Here is a 22,177-nt window from a genome sequence, read left to right as displayed (position 1 = left end):
TACATCAGAATTTGTATTAGAGAGCAAAATTTTAACACCAAAATGTGCAGTTGAAACTTGGCTCAAGAAAACAGGCAGTTCTTAAATTTCCTAATCACAATGACCACCAGCCATAAGATCCTTGCTTCTGTAATATGCTTGGTCGTTACTAACATTTAAAAAGAAGACCAACCAATGAGACAGGAAAAAAAAAGTAATCCCTTCAAAGGTGAGAGTCATTTTCTGTCCACCAGTGGTTTTATTTTTGGAGAGATCCGCAGGGTCCTTTCCCGAGGTGGTCGTTCACATATTTAAATGTCAATCTGGGAGGGTAGGTGTTGTTCCAGCACCTCCTTGGCTTCCTGTGGTCTCGGTTTACTGGAACCTCACTCTGTGATTTGCTCTTGTCTCAAGTGATTTCACCCACTGTACCAACTTGAAAATTCAAACAAGATAAAGAAACCAGAGGCAGATTATTTTCCCCCTTAACAATAAAATTCTTTTTGACAAGTGTGGAAATTTCTCAGCCCCAGTTCCCAAAGAGCTACCCTATTGGTGCTACAGCTAGGAGCCCTAGTGACTCTCTGTATGGAACCCCTTTACTTTTCTTTTCAATGAGCTCTGGGGTCCCAAGGGCCTGTAGGTCCTGCAGAGAGAGTGCCCAGGTCATAGAACCTCTGAAGACCAAGAAGCCTCCCTTAGTTTGTCCCAAGCACAGGGGAGTGGTCCCACCTCTCACGGCGCATAGCAAGAAGAAGGGCTCACGACTAAAGCTGGAATGTTTTTAGCCAGGGTTGCATTTACCTTCTGCTCACTCTACTCCAGCCTGGCTGACCCCCTTTGTTCCCTTCTCAGCCTTAGCCCCCTGCTCTTGAGTTCCTCTCTGTTGGGAGGCTTCTCATCTAAGCCATCAGTCCATGTATGACTTCCTCAAAGAAGTCTCCCCACCTGGGTCAATGACCACTTCCGTTTTCTTACCAGCACCCAGGGAAGCAATCGTATCCCCCTCTTCAGAGCTCTGTGCCCTGCCCTGTCTATTCCTCTACGGCTCTTGGCCACACTAAAGTGGAAGCTCCTAGAGAGCAGAGACCTTGCTGCTCTTCATTCACCTATTGCTCCCTCGCAGCAGAGCTGGTGGTAGCATTCATCGGATGCAACTGAGAAACTGTATCCGAACAGCATCAGGACCACCGTCCTGGTGTGACGAGGGGCGGCAGTGACCGGTCTGCAGGGTTCTCCAGCCTGTGCAGCAGGGTTTCTGTGGGACAGGCTTTTGAAATAGTCTTCTGATTAAACTTCAGGGAACAGCGTTCCTTTATAAATTCAGGATTAGCTGTTCTGAATAGCAGCTGATTCCATTTCCTAGTTGAGAGGCAAGAGTAAGTAAACATTGTATTATTTAAACCAATAGAACGCCTCCAAGAGGTTAACTTCTTGGCCATCTACACGTCTCAGGAAGGCCCCTTCTGTCCAGAGGCACTCAGGGAAGCTTAGAGGTCAGGCTGTGTTTCTGTGGAGATTCTTCTGGCTTTAAAGGCATACCACTCTTTGCTTATTTAAAAGGCTCTTAATTCAGGTCCTGTCAACTCCTTCCTGTATTTCTTGACTGCCCCTTTAGGACCCATTTCCATGGCTTGTGGTACATCCATGTCTGTCTTAAAGCCTGTTAGACACCATCATACTCTAATTCGTATTGTTTATATTTGTGATTATTATACTTACAGACTGCATTTATTTGAAACTCACGTGCACTTCTTAGGGGCTCCTCTCTGTATACCTTCTGTTACCTACAGAAGACCTGCCAGGTTGCTGCTTTCATTTCTCTGTCACCTGAACCTCTCCCCATCCTGTGGATGTTGACTGTGAGGCCACAGAGGGAACACTTACCCAAGTAGAGACTCAGAAGCTGAAGCTTGCAGCCTATCTGTAAGACCTGCTACACTTCTCATCTGCTCTCAAGCACAGAGCAGGAGAGTTCCTTGCTGCCTGGGCTGCTTCCTTGGCCTTCTTTGCATGCTAGCCCAGGTGTGATGAGTGTCCTGCACAGAGCACAACCCAGTAGATGACAGGGCTAGCACACTGAACCCTGAGGTAGGAGGCCCAACTGATCACTTGGGAGACACAAAGGTAATCCTAGGCACTTCTAGATCTGCCCTTTGGTTTCATGCTTGGTAGGGAAGCAGGAAAATAAATAAAAGAAGATATGGCTTAGTAACTTTTGAGTGACTTGCAGATAGAAGGAGCAAGGACTTTGCTTCTGGACTCTAACAAGTGATTGCCAGGGAGTGAGGGGACACTATACAGAGGGTGCTGTGATGATATAAAACTTAGGAGTATTTCACTACTAAATTCTGGCGGCCTTGTTGCAAAAGACAAACATAATATCTGCTCAGAGCATATCATGGTTGGGGTTTATAGTAACTGCTTCTTTGTTTAAAATACCTCTAAGGTGCTCAAAGAGTAGCTTAGCAGGTAAAAGCACCTGATGTACAAGCATGAGGACCTGGGTTTGCATCCACACAAAAAGCTAGGTGTGGCCACATTACACTTATAACCCCAGCATTGTAGAGGGCAGAGACAGGAGAATCTCTTCAGCTTGCTGGTCAGTACCAGCTTGTTCCAGTTACTGTAAGAAATCCTGCCTCACAGAAATAAGGTGGCCCATTATAGAGCAGAATATCAGATATTTTCCTTTGGTCTCAGATTGTATACATGGGTATGCACCTGTATGCGTGTGTAGCCACATGCACACATTGAACATGCATGCATTGAACACAAACACACAGAACCACAAATAAAATGCCTTCAAGTCTAGAAGATTATCTCCACTCCTAACCAAACTGAAGCTGTAGTCACATGGAAATTAAGAACAATACTTTATTGTACTTGCGACAGATGATGGATGGGTTGATTACTTTGAAAGAGGGCTCAAATGCGGTAAAATCCATCAGTCCAACAGAAGAAAACAAGAATAGGAATGCACAGTTGAAAGGAAAAGCTAGTATCTGAAAACTGCCTTATTAGTGATGGAAACAAAATTGAAACTTAAAAGACAGTATTCTTGATTGTCAACTGACGACAGCTTAAACTGCCGGTGAGGGCCTGGAAGACAGCTCAGACCCCTGCTGCTCTTGTGGAGGACCTGGGTTCCTTTCCCAGCACCCAGATGGCTCACAGCCACCTGTAACTTCCCTTGCAATCAATGTAATGCCCTCTTCTGGCCTTCGCAGGCACTGCACTCATGTGGTGGTTACAGTACACTCAGGCAAAACACTCGCACACATAAAATAAAAATCCATAAATCTGAAACTGTTGATTCCACTTCATAATAATAACCTGCTACACTGTTGGAAGGAGTGCATAGTGGGAAAATACTTTTGAAGGTGCTTCGTTGCATTTATCCCAACTATATACTTATAACTGCACTATAGCATTTTGCATATTTTTTGTAATAGTCAAGATTTGGAAGAAATCTAAAAGTGTACCAGTGGGAATACAGAGGATGTAGTATATCTCTTCAGCACAATTGGTATCACATTGCATTAGTGAGACTTTCCCTGTAATGACAAATATCTAAGAAACAAGTTAAAAGGAAGAATGATTTCTTTTGACTCAAGGTTTTGGAGGTTTCAGTCTATGGTTGCTTGGACCCATCCCTGTGGGCCTGTGGTGAGGCAAATCATCTTGGTGGAGCATGGAGCGTGTGGTAGAGAAGCAGAGATGTTCACCTCATGGCATTTGAGGAGTAGAGGGAAGAGAAGGGTCAGGGGTCAAGATGCAGTTTTGCAGAGTATGCCTCATGGATCTTGTTCCTTCAGCTCTGCCCACTTCTTACTTTACACGCCTCCTGATAATGCCACCATTTTAATCCATGTAGGGATTAATCCATTGGTCAGTGTGTAGACACTTGCCCGAAGCCCGTCATCTGCCAATCAAGCCTTCAAGACAAGAGTCTGGGGGAGACATTTTTTATTTAAATGCAACAGCCATAAGTAAAACAAAGTGGTCTATGCCAATCATAAGGAGCAATGCTCCAGAAGTACTTTATGTAATAAAAAAAGCATATGTAAGTGGAATAATAAATGCTTCCAAATAGTTTAAATAGGTACCAGCAGGTAGGCACACTCTTAAGTGTGCATTTATGTATGTTTGTTTGTACAAGGCTGAACATAATGCTGTTTATGTTGATTATTTAGAAAGTGGAACTGGTGGGAATGGACCTGGCATTTTTGGCTTTTTTTTTTTAATTAATTGGTTTTTTTGGTTCCAACGTATAATACTTGTAAGAGAAGCCCAAAGGTATGCATGAAGCACTGACAAAGGTGATTTTATGCTAGTATTTCTAAAGAGTTAGTTAACAGCAATTCTAGTTTTCCATGTGGTCCCTACTCATAGGATGTTTTAATTCCTATTAGAAATCAAAGTTCTTGGTTAAAATTTACATGCAGTCTGTATTTTACTAGGCTCCTCCGCACGGGATTTTCCTTCCGATGTGGATGTGGCTCTTTGTCTACTGTTTTACCCCTGGCAGCCTACCTGGGTGGGGATGGGGGTGCAAACCCTCGTGTTCTCTGCGATTAGGCTCCCTGCTGCCTTGTTCTTGGTCAATTACCTAGGATTGGGTAATTCACACAAACAGCAGCAGCAGCATGTTTAAGGAAGTACTCATTTCCTTGGTTGACCATTCTGCCTGAGAGACAAACTTGTGATCCATCCATTGAGTTTGACTTTCCTGTGAATTGCATATTGTCATCCATCCCCAGTATTAAGGAAAGCTGTGTGTGGAATACCGGATTCCAGTGCTGTTTGTCAGCAGCCAAAGTACAAATTTTCTCCTAGAAGAGACTGAGCACTGAGAATAAAAGCTCACAAGAGTGTGTGTGTGTGTGTGTGTGTGTGTGTGTGTGTGTGTGTGTGTTTTTGTGTGTATGTGTGTGTGTGTGTGTGTGTGTGTAGGGGGCATTTAAATAAGAATGCTTGTGTTTGGAGGGGCTGTTTTGTGACCCCTGTCCTTTGCACATTTGAGGGGTCAGCAGGCCAGAGGGCATGTCTCACTGAGTGCTGTTGACTGAGCCCTTGTTCCAGGCCAGCTGCATTCTGCAGGGACTGGCCAGCAGACTAGATGGGAGTGAGTTTGCCAGATGTAGCTGAGAGGATGTGCAGTGAGCTGGGAGCATCCCTTGTATTAGATTTTCACCTTGTGTGTGGCACCTTTTGGTTATAGGCTCAAGTGGTTTCCAGAGAAGAGGAGCAAAAATCAGAAAGAAGTGTTTTCTATTGTTGTTTGTACTTCACCCTCTAGAAGAGGGAGTTTGGGAGAGAATATAAGTGCTAAAAAAGGAAGAAAAAAAAAAAACAGAACAAAACAAAACTCTTTATCACAAAGAAATGTCAGTCCCAAAGACCGTGTTGGCTGTGTACTGAGAAGTGTACTAGTTTCAAATCGAAACTAAGAGCTTTCTTATAAAAATATACTTCTCTTTAGTCCCTGCACCTTTTGTTGCCTTCCTGTCTAAATTGTGCTATAATCATTCATTTGACTCCCCTTTAAATGTGAGTGCGGGGAGAAACACAGTGAATGGTCCCGTTCGTGGCAGTTGAAAAGTTAAAGTGCTTCCCTGTCACAGAGGCAACAGTTTGTAGAGGAAAGTCGGCAGGAGCAGCGAAGGCGAGTGAGTGGCTGATTCACTGTGGCCTGGCAGCAAAGCGCTGAGCTGTCCCTGACACCAGCACAAACCCAGATCCGTTCCAGAAACACTCTGGCTCCTTCAAGCACAGGGCTGAGTCGCTGGTCCAGCCTTGCTATGCCTCAAGGAAGTGAGCAGCATGCTAATCATTTTCTACTTAACTGCTGCTTGAACAAGGACACCCAGAGGAATCGTTGAGACCGGAGACCACAGAATGTTCCTGGCCCATCAAACGCTGTCATCAGTGCGTTGGCTGGTGGTCTTTGTGCTGAAAGTCTCACAGTTGTTATGGAGGACGGTGTCAGGGCAAACTGTATACTGAGCTGGTCACCTGACAAAGATTTTAGTGCTCTCTATGAGTGGGCTTCTGGGCAGTTCATCTCCAGGCTGGTTTCCCAGCACCCAGACTGGACCAGAGACACAACCCTCCAAGCAGCATAGCTCATACACACTTCTCATGTAGGGGTCTTCTCTCACCACCTCCAGCTTATTTTCTTGTGGTACACTGTGGTGGGGCACTGGGCTGGGCCTCAGTATCCTGAAATTCGTCATGTGGGAGATAGTGTGAATATGGATGAGCATCAGTGACAGCTGGTTAAGGTCCAGAGGTCTTGGCTTCTTGGTTGATGTCTTCTCACCTTCTTGGTTTTCCACCACCAGCCACATGGAAGTTTTCTTCTTTAAGCCCAGGCTGCTGAACCTGGTGGGTGTTTGGCTGTCAAGTGACTTAGGATGCAGCCTTTGCTGGATGCAGTGCCTCATACCTAGTGCCCATCCCTTCCTATTTGTTCCTCCCACGCAAGAGAACTTGTCTTATATTGTCAGTCATACCTGTTCCTGTTAGGGAATGTTTTCCCAAACAACCATCCTCCTGGTATCCCTTCCCTGAAGCTGTGGCTTGCTTCTTGCTCCTCAGAAAGCCATTTTCTATGATAAGCAGACGTTCTGTGAGTCAAAGACTCATTGATGGAAGCACATCCCCCCCATTTCCCGCATCCCCCGTCATCTCTTGGTCACAAGCTCATTTGACTCTGCTTCGGGTTCCCGGACTTGGAGCTGCAATAAGCATTCATCTGACCTGCCAAATCTCTTCCATCCTAAGAAAGAGGCTTGAGGCTTGAGACTCAGACAGTCTACCCACTGTCCTTGCTTTTGGGGACCCGCTCCTCATCTACAGTGTCCATTCTCTCTGACTTGGGCTGTGTGCTTCCACATGGCTTCCATCAAGCTTCCTGTACTGATTGGAGTATGTGTCCCTTTCCTCCCTTATTTCCTCAGGTCACAACCAGCTCATTTACCACCTCCTAAGAGCCCTTCCCTGACAGCCTGTAATAAAGATGTCTTTTGTAAATCCACCATATCCCCTTGTTGACACATAAGCGAATATGGCACTTCTGATCGTCACCTTTTTATATCATAAGCCAAATCTTCAGCTAGTTAACTTTTTATGTGTGTACGTCTTCCTTAAGAGTGTCAACCTTTTTGAGATTAGAAACTTCTGGACTCTTTTAAAACCATATAATTATCATCAAGCCTGTCTAACATTTAAGTGCTTGAAAATATTTGTTCAACGAAAAAAGTCTTAATTAATCACAAATGAACATTGCGAGTTGCTAGGGAGCTTGCTTTTGTTTGCTGTTGATCTCCCAGCTGTAAGTCTTCTAAACACATCTTAAGACGTGAGGTCCTCTTAGCTTAACGTCCTGAGTTTGGAGAGATCCCCAGTAAATTGAACTCCCAAGAAAAACTATTTTAATTAAACACCGCAAGTGCAAAGCAGAAGCGAGTCAAAATATCGTCTACCCTCTCCCATGCCATCTCAATAAGTGAGGAACTACAGCACCCCAAGGGAAAGGCTGATTTCCATGGCAACACTCTGCCAAATCCTTCTTTTGGTTTTTGCTACATGTGAGAAAAGACAAATAGTCTTGAGGTTACAAAAGAAAACTGGACCGGCAAGCCTAGCAACTTCTTCTAGTTGTTTGCCTGTTTTCCTGGGACCATCAAAGACAATGGGCATGATTAAGGGGTTAGAGAAATTTACTGTTGTTCACCTCTCCTGATACAGTGAGAACTCACCTCGGGATGCTGCATACCATACAGTGAGCATCTATTGCTGTCGAAGTGCTTCTCATTTTAGGAAATGGTACCCAAAGGATGGTGATTTAAGAAGTGTAAGTGGAGGGTGGTAGAAAGATTGAGAACTATTAACTGGGAGAGGAAGCCGGTTGTGACTCCAAACCATCCTCTGCTTTGATTTCTCCACTCCGTGCTCTCTCTAGAAAGCAGTATGTCATCCATAGCTGCAGTGGAGCAGATTCATACATATTTACTAGTTGCAAATTAGAAAGTGCAGCCTGGAGAAGGGCTGTGCTCTTTGTCTTTCTGCTTCTCTTCTCTCACTGATGATTCAGTGCTCTTTATACACCCCGAATCCAGAAACCGCTTCAGGAACTTGTCATAGTCCGTGTATACCAATAAGGTCTTTGTAATTTAAATAGAGTTTTATTTTCTAATTTGGAAGCTTGTAGGGGAGACAGGCTGGGGTTTTCTCCATCCCGTGTCAAGGCTTTGATGCAATGATTTATTAAGGTACCAGTCGAGATATTGATCCTGCTAATAGCTTCTGCCTGGCCTCACAATGTTTTACATTTTCCTCGTCTAAAAGACCATATTCCCTTTCTCCTCATCTGATTGACCATAAATGCTTCGGCCTTTCCTCAGTAATTATCTCACTCACTAAAGCAGTGGGTAAAAGTCAAGTATTTATAGACTAATTAGTGAAGTCAACATGTCTAAGTGGAATGTTTTACAGAATATCAAGAAGTACCACATAGTGCTGTGAAATGAACAAAATTTGGTACACAGAAAGTGAGGGCGAGAAGACAAACGGTCGAGAACATGCACACTCCTGGAGGCCGCTGTCTCTCGTGTGACTGCTAGGGCTCAGCCCAAGCCATGCTCTCCTGATGCACTTTTCCATGCAGCTTCTCACCTTGGGCCGTTTTCCTTTTTATTTTTTGTTGTTGCTCACTTTTCTCTTGTTTTTCTTTTTCTTTTTTGTTAACTTATGAAAGCTTTGAGATATTAGCATGTTCTGAGTCTATTTCATAGTTGTTCTTTTTTTTTTTTTTTGGATTTTAGTGTGTGTGTGTGTATGCCTGAGTTATATATGTGTGCTGTTTGCATGAATGCAGGAGCTTCTGGAAGCCAGAAGTAGGTGTCAGATCCCCTAGAACTGGAGTTACAGATAGTTGCAAACTGCCATGTGGTGCGAGGAATTCACTACCACCTGACCCCCCCCCCCCCCATCCTCTGCAAAAGCATTAAAGTGCTCTTAACCTTTGGCCTACTCATTCAGCCCCAAGATTTGTTTTTTAGACTTTATTATCTCATGATATGAATGGAATCATCAATAGATCTGATAAAAGTGCAAGGAAGAGCCATTTTATTGCACGTAAAGTTCCCTTGCACTTAGCAAATGTCTTGAAAGGTAGTAATTCTCGCCTAAGGTAAAAAGGGCTTGGTTCTGAAAACGGGCAAAGCGCCACTGGTGTAACAATACATATATGGGTCGAGGAGTGGGGAAGCCTGGTTCAGGTTGCAGAGGAGACGGCTCAGCAGGTGAAGCGCTGATGACCTGAGTTCAATCCTTGGGACTCGAGAAAACGTGGCAGGAGAGAATTAACTTCTGAAAATTGTCCTCTGACTTTTACATGAGCCCCACGGCACATGCACACCAGCACTTTGCACACACAATACACATCATATGTATGCATGTCACACATACACACAAATAATAAATATATATGTGTATATATTAATATGTGTATATACATATATATGTGTGTGTATGTATATATAAATATTAAGGTAAGAAACCTGGTTTTCAGCCTGCGTTTGTAACCGAGTCCACATGTTTTTGCTGCCATATGTGTCTTGTTGGTGTTGGGAAGGTACCTATTTCTTTGTTTTGAAACTAGAGATACAAAAACCATTATAAAAATCGAAGATGATAGCCAGGCGGTGGTGGCGCACACCTTTAATCCCATCACTCGGGAGGCAGAGCCAGGCGGATCTCTGTGAGTTCGAGGCCAGCCTGGGCTACCAAGTGAGTTCCAGGAAAGGCGCAAAGCTACACAGAGAAATCCTGTCTCGAAAAAACAAAACAAAAAAAACAAAACAAAACAAAAATCAAAGGTGATAATGTGTGCTAAATTACTTTGTAAATTGTATGGGACTAGAGAGAAGTCATTCTTTTAAAAAGCATTTCCTGGGGCTGGAGAGATGGCTCAGTGGTTAAGAGGACTGGATATCCTTCCAGAGGACCCAGATTCTGTTCCACCCACATGGCAGCTCACAGCTATCTGAAACTCCAGTTCCAGGGGATCTGACACCCTCACATAGACATACAGACACACATAGACACACATGCAGGTAGAACACCAGTGCACAGAAGAGAAAAATCAATAAGAATTTACTTCTTTATAAAGTAACATTAAAAAAAGCATTTCCAATGGTATTAAGGTCACTGAGAATTTCTTCAAGGTAGGCAGCTTGCAGCCCTGAATACTGCTAAGTAGTAACAGTGCTCCCTCTTTGTTCCTGTGTTCCTTTTTGGAGAGGTGAAAAATCTTACAGGAGTCACAAATATGCAGGAATGTTTCATTATGTAGGGCCCAAGTGCAATGCTTCTGTGTCCCTCCCTACAAGTGACATTTGCGCACTTGGACAGGTACTGTGGGCTTTCGTTCAGTGTGCCAGGTCTAGATTGAGAAACAAGAACAACAACAAAACCACGTCTGCCTTAAGTGACGATCACCAAGTCTTTCTCATGGTTGTGCCCTCTGATTGTTCATTGTCTTTAAATCCTCCTACTTCTCATTATTTGCAGGAACTGACAACTCGCAAAATCAGAAGCCAAAGCAGAATTGAGTCCCAACAGGGGGACCGCAAGCGGGCCCAGCCCCGGAAGTGAGCTGGTTCCCAAGAAGTGGTGAGTATTACAAGCTTGGAGACAAGAGCTTTACTTCTGACCTCTCTCGGGGCAGCCAAGGGTCCAGCCCAGGCTGCCTGAAGAACTGTGCTTCCCTGCTCCCATCTTTGTGTGTGTGAGTTAAAATAATTGGTGACCCTGCATTCACTAGACCCGTGTTGTTACTGCATAGACAACTCAGTGTCTGTTTCCCAGTTCAGCATGGTTGTCAGAGCAGGAGCATCCAGTCCTAAGTCCAACAGTGCTGCTTACGTTCAGCTGTGTGGCCGTCATTGTGTCTTGCTTATCACCCAGTGGGCCTCGCACCTATGTGTAAGGACCAGTGGTGCCATTAGGTTGCCTGTGACTGCCCATATCTCCCCATTCAATGTCCTTTTCTAACCCTTACAGAATATCATAAGCTCCAGAATTAACTTCTCTTTCCAGGCATTCCAAAAATGCCTAGGTTTTGATGATATTGATGGTGGTGGTGGTGATGGTGAATGATTAAGTCAGGACAAAATCACATCCCTAAACTAATTTATAATAAAGTTTCTCCTCCCCTTACTAAGGGTGTGTTTCTACTTTAAAGCTGAAAGTCTTCAAAGTTTGCTATTTATTTGGCTGAAGTATGGTTTGTTTATTCATTATCTTAGCAGGACACTGAAACCCTAGTCTTATGATGTGTGTGAGATCAGGTAGGTCTTATGCTTGCGTTGGTCCTTCCACACTTAACTGGAAGGTTACAACCAGTCGTGACCTAGGCAGAAAGTATTATATCACCCTTATCATGTTTATACTGTTTATTCCCTCTCATCAAATACAGTCCCAGTGGCCATGATCTTAGTTGGGCCGATCCTGTAGGCAGTAACAATTTTAGTAAGTGGGAGGGGGAGGGGAGTTGAAGAGATGAACGGAGACAGAAGGAGGGCAAAGGGCAGCCAGAGCTTAACCTTAGCCCCCAAAGTCTCTTCTGGCCCTGGGAGTTTGTGTAAATGAGAAAGAGAAGGGGCAGGAATAAGGGCAAAAGGAAAAGAGAGAAGGCTCTTTGAATACAGTAAAAGGCTCCAGGCTAATAAATATGTTATGATGTGTTGTTTATCTCCTAGACTAGAGGTGAGCCCTTTCCTGTGGCTGCTACGAATTTCAAAAATGAATCAGCTTGTAGCCTCCCTTGTATGCCCCCTTCAGGACATCAGAGAAGTCTCCCTCAGCCAGCGAGGTTGAGGCTGTCAATGAATACTTCAGCATTTTCTTTTTAAGCATTTGCCTCCCTCAGTCAGAACCCTCAAAGAGGGTTGGTGAGAGATCAGAAATCTGTCAGAGTGACAATGCTTGGGGCCTTGGCCCATCCTACAGAGGATGGAGACTGAGATTTGGGCAGCAGGGCATTGGGGGGAGGGGAGACAAAGACTGGGATAGAATACCTAGACAGTCCAGCAAGATGCTGAAATACAAGGAGGCTTAGAGTAAAATTTAGTTTCTAAAACTCAGCGTGTGTGTGTGTGTGTGTGTGTGTGTGTGTGTGTGTGTGTGTGTATGTATGAAGAATTGAAATGCCCCTGGCTTACTGAGTGTCCCTTAACTGGAAAAGGCTTCACTCTGTAGCTCAGGGGCAGCAACTGTACCATCGGACAGTGGGTATAATTGAAAGTGCCTTAAAGGTGCTGAGGGCTCTTCTGTGGTGTGGTCCTCCTCTCATCAAATACAGTCGTCAGGGATTGCAGCTTCTTAAACCTGTGACTAGCAAATCTGACTGCATCGCAGTGTAACTTTTTAGATAATAGTAACTTTGGTATATCAAAATGTTCCATAGCATTTGATATACCTGGACCATTATGAAATAAATATGCCACCACATAATTGTTAGAAGACAAATAAGGCCCCAAACCTAATTTAATAGTTCCTTCCTGAAGTCTTCTCACTGGCCACTGGCAGCTCTGTTCTGGTAGGAGTGAGTCCTTAGGGCAGGGTTTGAGAAAGCATTTCTTGAAGAGATAAGATCTCCAACTTTACCTATATTAAAACCTTGAAGGTAAAGTCTCTGAGATGGCTCAGTAGGTAAAGGTACTTGGCACTTAGCCTGAGAACCTGGGTTTGATTCCTGGTGCCCACATGGTAGAAGGAACCAGTTCTTGGCTGTTTAACCTCCATGTGTTCACCTCGGCACACCTACCCAAAACATCATGCATGTACACACATACTAATAATAAGTGAAACAATTAAATAAAAATTCTCTTGTGGTGATTTGAAATAAAATGGGCCCCGAAGGGAATGGCACTATTAGGAGATATGGTCTTGTTGGAGGTATGACCTTGATGGAGGAGGTGTCACTGTGGAGGTGGGCTTTGAGGTCCATATATGCTCAAGCCATGCCCAGTGAGATAGACCATTTCCCTTTGCCTGCCTATCAAGATGTAGAATTCTCCAGCACCATATCTACCTGTACAGTGCCATGTTCCATGAAGATCATGGACTGAACCACTGAACTTAAGCAAGTCCCACTAATTAAATGTTTTCCTTGTAAGAGTTGCTATGTTCATAGTGTCTCTTCACAGCAGTAGAAACCCTACCTAAGGCAGAAGTTGGTACTGGAAGTGGGGCATTGCTGTGATAGTCCTGACCATATTTTTTTTTTTGAATAATATGGACTTTGGGAATTTGAGTTAGGAAATCAGTGGAATGCTTTAAACACTGCTTAATGGGCCATACCAGCAGGGGCATGGAAGACAGTGGTGCTGAGTGTGATTTGATGAACCGTGAGGCCTTGCTCAAGAGGTTACAGAGAAGAAGAATATTAATATGTGGCCTAGAGATTATTCTTGTGATATTTTGGTGAAGAATGTGGCTGCTCTTTTGCCCTTGTCCAAAGAGTCTGCCTGAGACTACAGTAGATAGTTTTGGGTTAGTTCCTTTGGCAGAGGAAATCTCAAAACAGCCTAGTATAGACTCTGTTCTATGGTGGTTAGTGTTAACTCTGATGAAGATTTATAATGAAAAGAAGCAAGCTGAGCAAGGAAAAATACAAAGTATACAGATTGAGAAAAGGGACACAGAAAGTGGGATAGAATTAAATCCTGTGTTTAAGGAGATAAACACATTAAGAAATGGAATAAAGGGAGTGGTGACCTCAGGGCAAGACCCCACCCAGCTAAATTTCCAACTTGGGAAAAGGAATTGAAGAAAAGCTTAGAGCTGGATGTGGTGGTACACACCTTTAATCCCAGCAAGGGATGGCAGAGGCTGAGTTTGAGGTCAGCCTGGTCTACAGAGCAAGTTTCAGGACAGCCAGGCTTATGCAGTGAAGGACAGAAAGCTGGTGAAAATGTAACTGAACGAGGGGCCCATGTTCCAGCCCCAGCAAGCAGCAGAACTTGGCAGAGTCAGCCATGTGGTTCTGCAGTTAAGGATAGAAGGAAGGGGCTATGGAATTTGCCTCCATGTGTAAGGAAAGCCACTGAAGCCAGGCATGTATCAGGGGTGTCCCTGAATGGAGACCTAGAGAGGCCATTGCATGAAGCTGGAAGTTTGAAGCCTGGATTGCTTTAGAGTTCTCAAGATGTTAGAGATGCCAGAGCTGTGAGATACCTTCCAAGGAAAGCTGCTAACAGGGACTGGAACCAGTCCAAGAGAAAAAAGTGTGTTGCAGTCAACAAAGCTGAATGGAGTTGGAGATCTGAAGAGAGTTTTGACATCAGGCATGGAGATGGAGAGTTTGGAGTTTGCCCACCTGGTTTTAGGTCTTGCTTTGGTCCAGTATTTTCTCACTGGGCTCCTTTCCCTTCGTTTTGGAATGGTAATGTATATCCGGTGCCATTGTATGTTGGAAGTATGTTATCTGCTTTTTGCTTTTGATTTTATAGATATCAGTTAGAGATTGCATGAATCTCAGAAGAGACTTTGAATTTCAGACTTTTACTTAAGTTTGAGACTGTTATAGACTATAGAGACTTTTGCAGTTGGATTGAATGCATTTTTGCATTATGATGTGACTATAAGCCTTTGGGGGCCAGGGAGTGGAATGTGGTGGTTTGAAAGAAAATGACCTCTAAAGGGTGTGGCACTCTTTGGAGATGTGACTTTGTTGGAGTAGGTGTGGCCTTATTGAAGGAAAAGCATCACTGTGGAGGTCTCATATATGTTTAAGCCATGCTCGGTGAGACAGACCATTTCCTATTGCCTGCCTATCAAAATGTAAAATTCTCCAGCACCATGTCTGCCTGCACACTGCCGTACTCCCAGCCACCAGGCTTCCCACCATGATGATACTGGACTAAACCTCTGAAACTGTAAGCTGCCACCACAATGAAACATTTTCCTTTGTAAGAGTTGTCATGGTCATGGTGTCTCTTCACAGCAATAGAAACCCTAGCTAAGACACTTGTCTGTGGTGATTCAGGGATTCCAGAACTGTTACTGAAATACAGCGGAATTACAGTGGGAGGCTATTCTCTAACCATTATGGATTACTTATGATCTAACTCACAAAAAATCAGGAGCCATATTTTGTGATATGAAAGCCTTGCTTGGATAGTACAAACTGATGGTTTAAATTACTGTTGTGATATCTCAAATGGTTTATTGAACCCAGGTAGTTAATTCTCATAAAGCAACACAAAGCACAAATTCTCTGCCTTATACAAGTATCCTGGAAAAAGCTGTTAGAAGGTTTTAAGGAAAAAAACGTTATGGCAGTGTTCATTCAGTGTGTGCTGGTGGGAAAGTCACATGACACCCTGGGAGTTCTGTCTTCTCAGGTACTGTGGTGGCTAATTCCTGCACCAGGCTACCTTAAGATGCTTGTAGAGCTTCATCCAATCTCGGGAATTAGGTGTACTTTGTCTACACCTGGGTAGAGGGTGAGAAACCTGTGTTAGCAGAACTCTTGAGATGCCCCATAAAGAATGGCACACTTGGGTCTCTGACTGGAGTCCCTGCATCATCCACGTCCCCCCAGAGCTGGAGTCAGGTGCTTAGTGGCATTTGAGTGACTCTTATTTGAGCATCACACTCAACACTGCGGCTTACAACCTTACCCTCATGCCTCAGTGTTAGTCTCTCCTGAAACAGGAAGACATGACTGTGGATCTCAGGGCGGCCTAAATGGTTACTAGAGTTCAAGCTTCCATGATGGTCCTAAAACCTGCAGTTCTGGAGCTGGATTGTTATGGCAAGATACCATTTGTATTGGATACCTAAGAGGCTCAGAACACACAGACACATGCAAGAGCCTTGTAGATCAACTTACACAGTCAGTGTATTTAAAGTAATTATAAATTTCAGTTATGTTAAAAAATAAAACACCATCCAGAAAGTCACGCATCACTGATCCCAGGCTGTTTTTGCATGAGATGTCTTTGATCATAGTGCAGGCAAAACTCCTGCTTTGGTGAAGTGGGGAGATGGACTGGAGATCCCAATGAAGCTGGTAATAATAGTTATAGTTATTTCGCTAGCTTTGGGGTTAAACACAAGGACCACACATTAGCACTCAGTATGCTGCTATTCTTGTCTCTGTTCAGGGCTTAATGGCTAGCTAAAAATACATTTGTCAGTTGGTGAATTTTCAAATTGCCACCAATCCACCATTCACAGGGCTGCTCTCTCGCCCTGCAGATCCCTGGGAAACCCTGAAAACTTCAAGGCTAAGGACAACTTTGTTGAATTATCACAAGTCTGCTTTTTATGGGATGCGATTAATGTAAATTCTATAGTCATTCTGTTTTCAGTTAACTTGATTATAAATGAAGCATCTGGCTGGGTGTGATGGTTCAAGCTTGAATCCTAGCACTTGAGAGACAGATGCAGGACGATCAGGTGTTCAGGAACCATCTTTGACTTCATAAAGAGATCAAGGCCAGCCTGAGCCATAAGAGACCCTGTCTCAAAATAAAAACGAACAAATAAAACCACTGCAGAGCATAGCAGAATAAAGATATCCGGAAAGGTTCTCATCATGTAAGCACCTCAGCCCACCCATGCCCTAACCCATTAGGCTTGGATTTTTCAGTTAAATCTGCCCATGAGTTCTCCCTGGTTTTTCTGTCACTTAGAATTAGGATTCTGTGACTTGAAACTGGAATGATTCTAATGATGGCTTGGGCAGGGATAAATGGAGGGGCTGGGATTGTTTTACTTTTTATTTAAAAAGAAATGATGTTACTTTCCTCATAGTTTGCTTCCTCTGAAAGAGACACTTCTTCTCTTTAATGTGTTCAAATGATCAGAAATTTGTGTCAGTTCCAAAGCAGTTGTTTTATTTCCAAGCATAGTTTGTATCTGTTACACTCAAAAGATTAAAAAAAAAATCTGCTGGGTGGTGGTGTTTACACACCTTTCATCCCCACACTTAGAGGCAGAGGCAGGTAGATCTCTGAGTTTGAAGCCACCTGGTTTATAGATCGAGTTCCAGGATAGCTAGGGCTACACAGAGAAACCCTGTTTTGGAAAAAAACAAACAAACAAACAAACAAAAACAAACAAAAAAGATAAATACACACAAAAAAAATAATAAAAACCTCTAACCATGTATAGAAAACTGGCCTTTCTGTAATAGTTTTAATGGCTTTTGTGATCCTCTGGCCAGTCTCTTGCAGAAAAGAGAGCCCTATGCATGTGGAGTTGGGAACAATGATGTGTAAGAAACAATTTAAGGTGTCCACCTGCCTTGGGTAACAGCACTGAGGGTCGGGGATGACTGTTTTCCGGGGTTCACAGCCATATCTTGTTATCAGCAGAGCCCCCCACTTTCTGAGCTACCTGTCTAGATGTTAGCTATTGTTTGGTCCTAGCGTGGGTTGTATGAGCCTCTCAAGCTCCAGGATGTGGTGCATCAGCCATGGTTTGTAGTATCTGATGACAGCCATTAACTCCGGTTTCCAGACAGAAGTAGTCCCTTCAGGCCTGTGCGAATGAAGTGCCCTGCAATTGTACCTGCGTTTATCTCATTGGTGATTGTTTAGGAAATTCACTTTCAGATCTTTCTCTTTGATGTCTTTATCAGTTCCCTTTTTCAATCAGAGATAACTTTTATCTTCACATCATTAATGAATGTATTTAAAGTTTGTTCTTCTTACATAGGTTTCTTGTCACTTCCTGGCAGCATGTAGTAAGTTACTATATTCTTCCACAGGGCTCTGTGGGGTTTGTGAAATCGTGTCATTTCCATGCTTTTGTCTTTGGTTTGTCTTCTATTAGGAAAACCAAAGAAGATACAGATTTAAGACAATGAACTTGACAAAACTAACATGAAAAACAGGTGGTGTTGCTAAAATCTTTTCTCCTAGAAGTCAAATTCAGACTCTGTTATAGGCTCTTCTTGCCCAGTTGGTGGATGGGCCCGTTCTGGCATTCTCAGAGACATCAGCTGTCCTCAGTTCCGAGGCAAGAAGATGCGCCAGGCTGATTCTTCTATGATTTTATGGTTGGCTGAGCCAGCTTAACCAACAATGCCGCAGGCATTGTGGGAACAATAAGCCTCAACAGACCCAAGGGGAGGTGTTGACAGCTCAGATGGGAAGTGGGTAGTGGAGTCCTGCCAGTGGCTGCCCTTTTCAGAAGGCATGCACTTCCAGGGAATCCCCTGCAAACCAGGCCTGGGGATGCAGGAGCGGGGGGTGGGGGTGGGGGTGTTTATGGTGTGCAGTCACTGTTTTCTGGGTTTGGTTCTTTCTTTCAGGTCATTGAGACAGTAAGGGATGAGTATACTCGTAAGTGGGAGATCTTTTATTTTTTACAGTTGCTTTATTTAGAACTAATTGTCTATTTTTCTCCATTGAACTACAAATAACGAGAAAGCAGAAACTGAGGAGATGGGGAACATCTGAAATGCAGTCAAAATTTGGCGAGGGTGTGGGTCTTTAGAAGGTGGCTGAGCTGAAGACATCCAGAAAGGTAGCAAAGGACTTCAGGTCCCTTCTGAACACCTCCCTCGCTGTGAGAGTGACATAAGATCCCCTTCCGTACCCATAAGCCCTTGGGGGATGTGGCCCCTGCTGCTCACCAGTGACCTGGTACCTAAAACATGTAGGTAGAGCTCAGCCTCCATTTGCTGCCTGGGCTGCTCTCGACCAGAACTAGAGCTTGGCAGGTCCTTCTGACTCTTCCTTTCCAGCCTGAGTGGTACTATTCTGAAGACTGCCTCAAACTCTGCCCAAGATGGCTGGCACCCCATATCCCTTTACTCTCCATTGGCCACATGCTACCATCTGTGTGTGTGTGTGTGTGTGTGTGTGTGTGTGTGTGTGTGTGTGTATACGTGTGTGTATTTGTCTGTGTGTGTGTGTCTGTCTGTGTGAGTAGGTGTGTGTATTTGTCTGTGTGTGTGTCTGTCTGTCTGTGTGTGTGGGTGTGGGTGTGGATGTGTGTATGTATGTGTATGTTGTTTGCTTGTGTGTTTTGTCTTTTCAACCAAAATGCCTGTTCTATGAGGGCAAGGAACTTACTCATCACTGGATTTCCAGGAGCTCATTATCACTTATGTACTATAGGGTCTCTGCTAATATTGGAACTTTCTAGATCTGTTTTAAGTGAGGATCCAGCATCTTATGTTTCTTATAAGCAAAAGTTTTTTCTTGTTTTCTGTCATTTAAGGGAAAATTTCAGCCTGTTAAGATAGCTGGGCATGCAGGCAGGATCTGCTTAGTCTCCTGGGAATGGGGGCAGAGAGGGAGTGGAGGCCACAGCAGGTCCTGCTACAGAGCTGGGGATGAGAGTAGGGGGTTGGATTTGGAGGAGAGGAGGGGGAGTGAAGATCTGAAGCTTGCCTACCTGCTTCCCTGGCTGGCATGGCTGGCAGGTTCCCAGGGAATGCCTTCAGGAGTTGGAGGTGGAGACCAAGGGGTGAGGTGGTGAGGAAGTTATAGGAGAAGATCTGTGTGAAGATCTGGAGGTGGGGCAGAGAGAAATGGGAGGCCACAACAGATAGTTTGCTGTGGAGCTGGGGATGGGACTTGGGGATTGGATGTGGTTACTCTCCCCCTCCCAGTACCTCTCAGGGTCCCTGGAGCTCAGCCAAGGTTGCTGCCTTTATTAAGTAAGGTGGAGGGAAGAGTATGCACAGTTGGACATCTGTCACCTGTGGAGAGGAGATAGGAATAGCATCCTCTTCTGTCCCCAGGGAGCCTGTGCCCAGACACACAGCATAGACATTGAAAACATCAACAGGATCTCCAGAGTTTCCTGTCTTTCTCTATTTGTGCCTTCAACTTTATTTTATGAACTTTTATTCCTGACACTTGCAGAAAGTAGGAGGAGAAGCTGGCTTATAGGCTCTGACCATTATTAGGTGACCTCTCATAGGAGCTGGGGCCTCAGGTCCCAGGAGAAGCTGGCTCACACGCTCTGACCATCAGGTGACCTCTCATAGGAGCTGGGGCCTCAGGTCCCAGGAGGAGCTGGCTCACACGCTCTGACCATCAGGTGACCTCTCACAGGAACTAGGGCCTCAGATCCCAGAGGCCATTTAGGATCCCACTCCTCCTCTATTCCTGCTCATCTGGGGCCTCATATTTATATCCTGAGAAAGGAGATAGAAGCTTGACAAAGAGATTACTTTCGTGTGATCGTTTAATTGCAGGATAGTCAGCAAATGGCCACCCTAGGTCCACTGCAAAAGGTACTTGAAGACCAATTACATTTTCGTTTTTAACCTTAAAGACTGTGTGAAGGGGAAGCCCAGTGGCTTCATATACTTTGGGATTCTTCAGAAATGTGCCGGGCGTTTACCCACCAACCTCACAGCTTCCCAGATTTTTCTTGAGTGCGAGCAGCAGGAAATATTAGATAGAAGGATTTAGAATGTGGAGATGAACAGATAGAAAATAAAGGATAGCCTTGAGAGGGCCTGGAACCTATTCCAATGAGCCCCGACTGTCTCTGCCCCAGGGTATTTATAGAGATGCCAAGTGGGTGGAGCAAAAGACCTCCCCCCCAGCACAGCCAAGTGCAGACCATCTCAGACACCTGCACTTAGGCCCGTGGTCCTAATCATCCTCTCTATGCGGTCCTGTTGGGTAAAGCCACGAGGAACCTGAAAATGGGCTCCCACAGAAATGGCTCTTATCTTATTCGATAAGATATATATCATATATACATATATATATATATATATATGATATATAAAACGTATAGCCTGTTTTGCCTGAGATCTCACTTTATTTTAATACTATCTGGAATTCCTTTGAGATGGCAGAGATACGTTCAGAGGATGAGTCTCACCTCCCCTGGACTCAGTGGTACTGCTGATGAATGTGGGGTCATTGGAGAGGTGACTTTGGAGGTCACAAATGGGAGTTGGCTAATGATTTAGTGGACAGAACAATGGGAGATGGTTCGGGGGTTTGGGGTGCTGGAGGAGAAGAAATGTTTTTAAAAGGGAACAGATTACTGACTCTGATTAAGATGGCTCACCATAAGCTTGTTTTGGACCCAGACAACGGTTCTTTCTTATCATTAGTTCTTTCCTTTGAGGAGAAGAAAGCACATCTGTCCCTCCCTAGATTCCACTTGACCAGCAGGCACTTTCAATTACTGGCTTCTTCCCAGAGCCAAGTAACACACATTATAGTCCTGCCTGGTAAGGTGACATTTACTTGATGAAGCTTGACTTTTGTCCCAGTGGTAGCTGGATCACGTGGAAGTCACATGGTTCCTATTGTGCTTGTTTTTCTACTCCCCAAATTTAGCAAGCTCTAGAGCCTAATGATTAGGCTTATAGTTATCTTGGCAATATGTCCATTGTGTTTTCAAGAAAACACAACAGCACCCGTTCCTCATTGACTTCTGTCAGCTTTTATCAAGCAACATCTGTGGATCTGAACATGCATTGGCCCCAAAGGAAAGAAAAGAGATGAACTCTGTTCTTCAGGTCAGTGGAAAGCAAGATGCTTGGTTGGGTGTCAAGAAGCCAAAAAAACAAAAAACAAAAAACAAAAACAAAAAACAAAAAACAAAAACAAAAAAAAAAAACAGTGGCATACCTTCTCTCTTATTTTATTTAGATTTTAAAGATTAAATGCCTAACTTCTGCCAATATTTTGGCATAGATCATCTCCTTGCAACACATGCAGCCAAGGAGACAATATTAGCATTAATTTCCAGCCAAGGAAACCGAGGCTCAGAGCAGGCTCAGAGCAGGTCTGCAGAGCTGGGAGTTAGTCTCATTCGCTAGGCTCTTGTTTTTCAGATGTTTAGATGGGAATGTGTTTCCAAGAAGAGCCACCTCGGACACTAATTGGTAAGGTCATCCATGGAAGCGATAAAGGAGAGAGATGACCTTGAGAGTCCTTAAAGGTGGGCCTGTGGCTGAGGGATGTGAAACCTGCTCAACAGAGTCAGTGTGAGGTTTTAAGAGATAACTGAGTATTTCTGGACAGTCAGAATCAATGTTTTCTTCTCTGCTCCATTTTTGGTAACAGGAATGAAAAGAAAACTTGGTGCTTTGTTCTGAAGATAAAAATATAAGTAAAAAGATGACCAAAAGGACTTTAGTGTAACAGTCCTTACAGTTGGAAGGAGGGGGCAGGGAGACTAGGCT

General features: G+C 44.1%; 1 protein-coding gene across 1 annotated transcript in view; it reads left to right on the top strand.

Moving 5' to 3' along the window:
* The window catches only part of Enox1 (ecto-NOX disulfide-thiol exchanger 1), a 562,855-nt gene that overhangs the window by 208,155 nt on the left and 332,523 nt on the right, over positions 1-22,177 (top strand). Inside the window, exon 3 of the mRNA XM_059273297.1 lies at positions 10,561-10,662. The gene's annotated coding sequence lies outside the window, so the exon portion shown is untranslated. The remainder of the gene's footprint in view (positions 1-10,560; positions 10,663-22,177) is intronic.

This window comes from Peromyscus eremicus, chromosome 9, assembly GCF_949786415.1.
Source record: "Peromyscus eremicus chromosome 9, PerEre_H2_v1, whole genome shotgun sequence".
NCBI classification, from domain to species: Eukaryota; Metazoa; Chordata; class Mammalia; order Rodentia; family Cricetidae; genus Peromyscus; species Peromyscus eremicus.
Note: the sequence above shows the minus strand (reverse complement) of the source record. Positions and strands in the feature narration are given on the sequence as shown.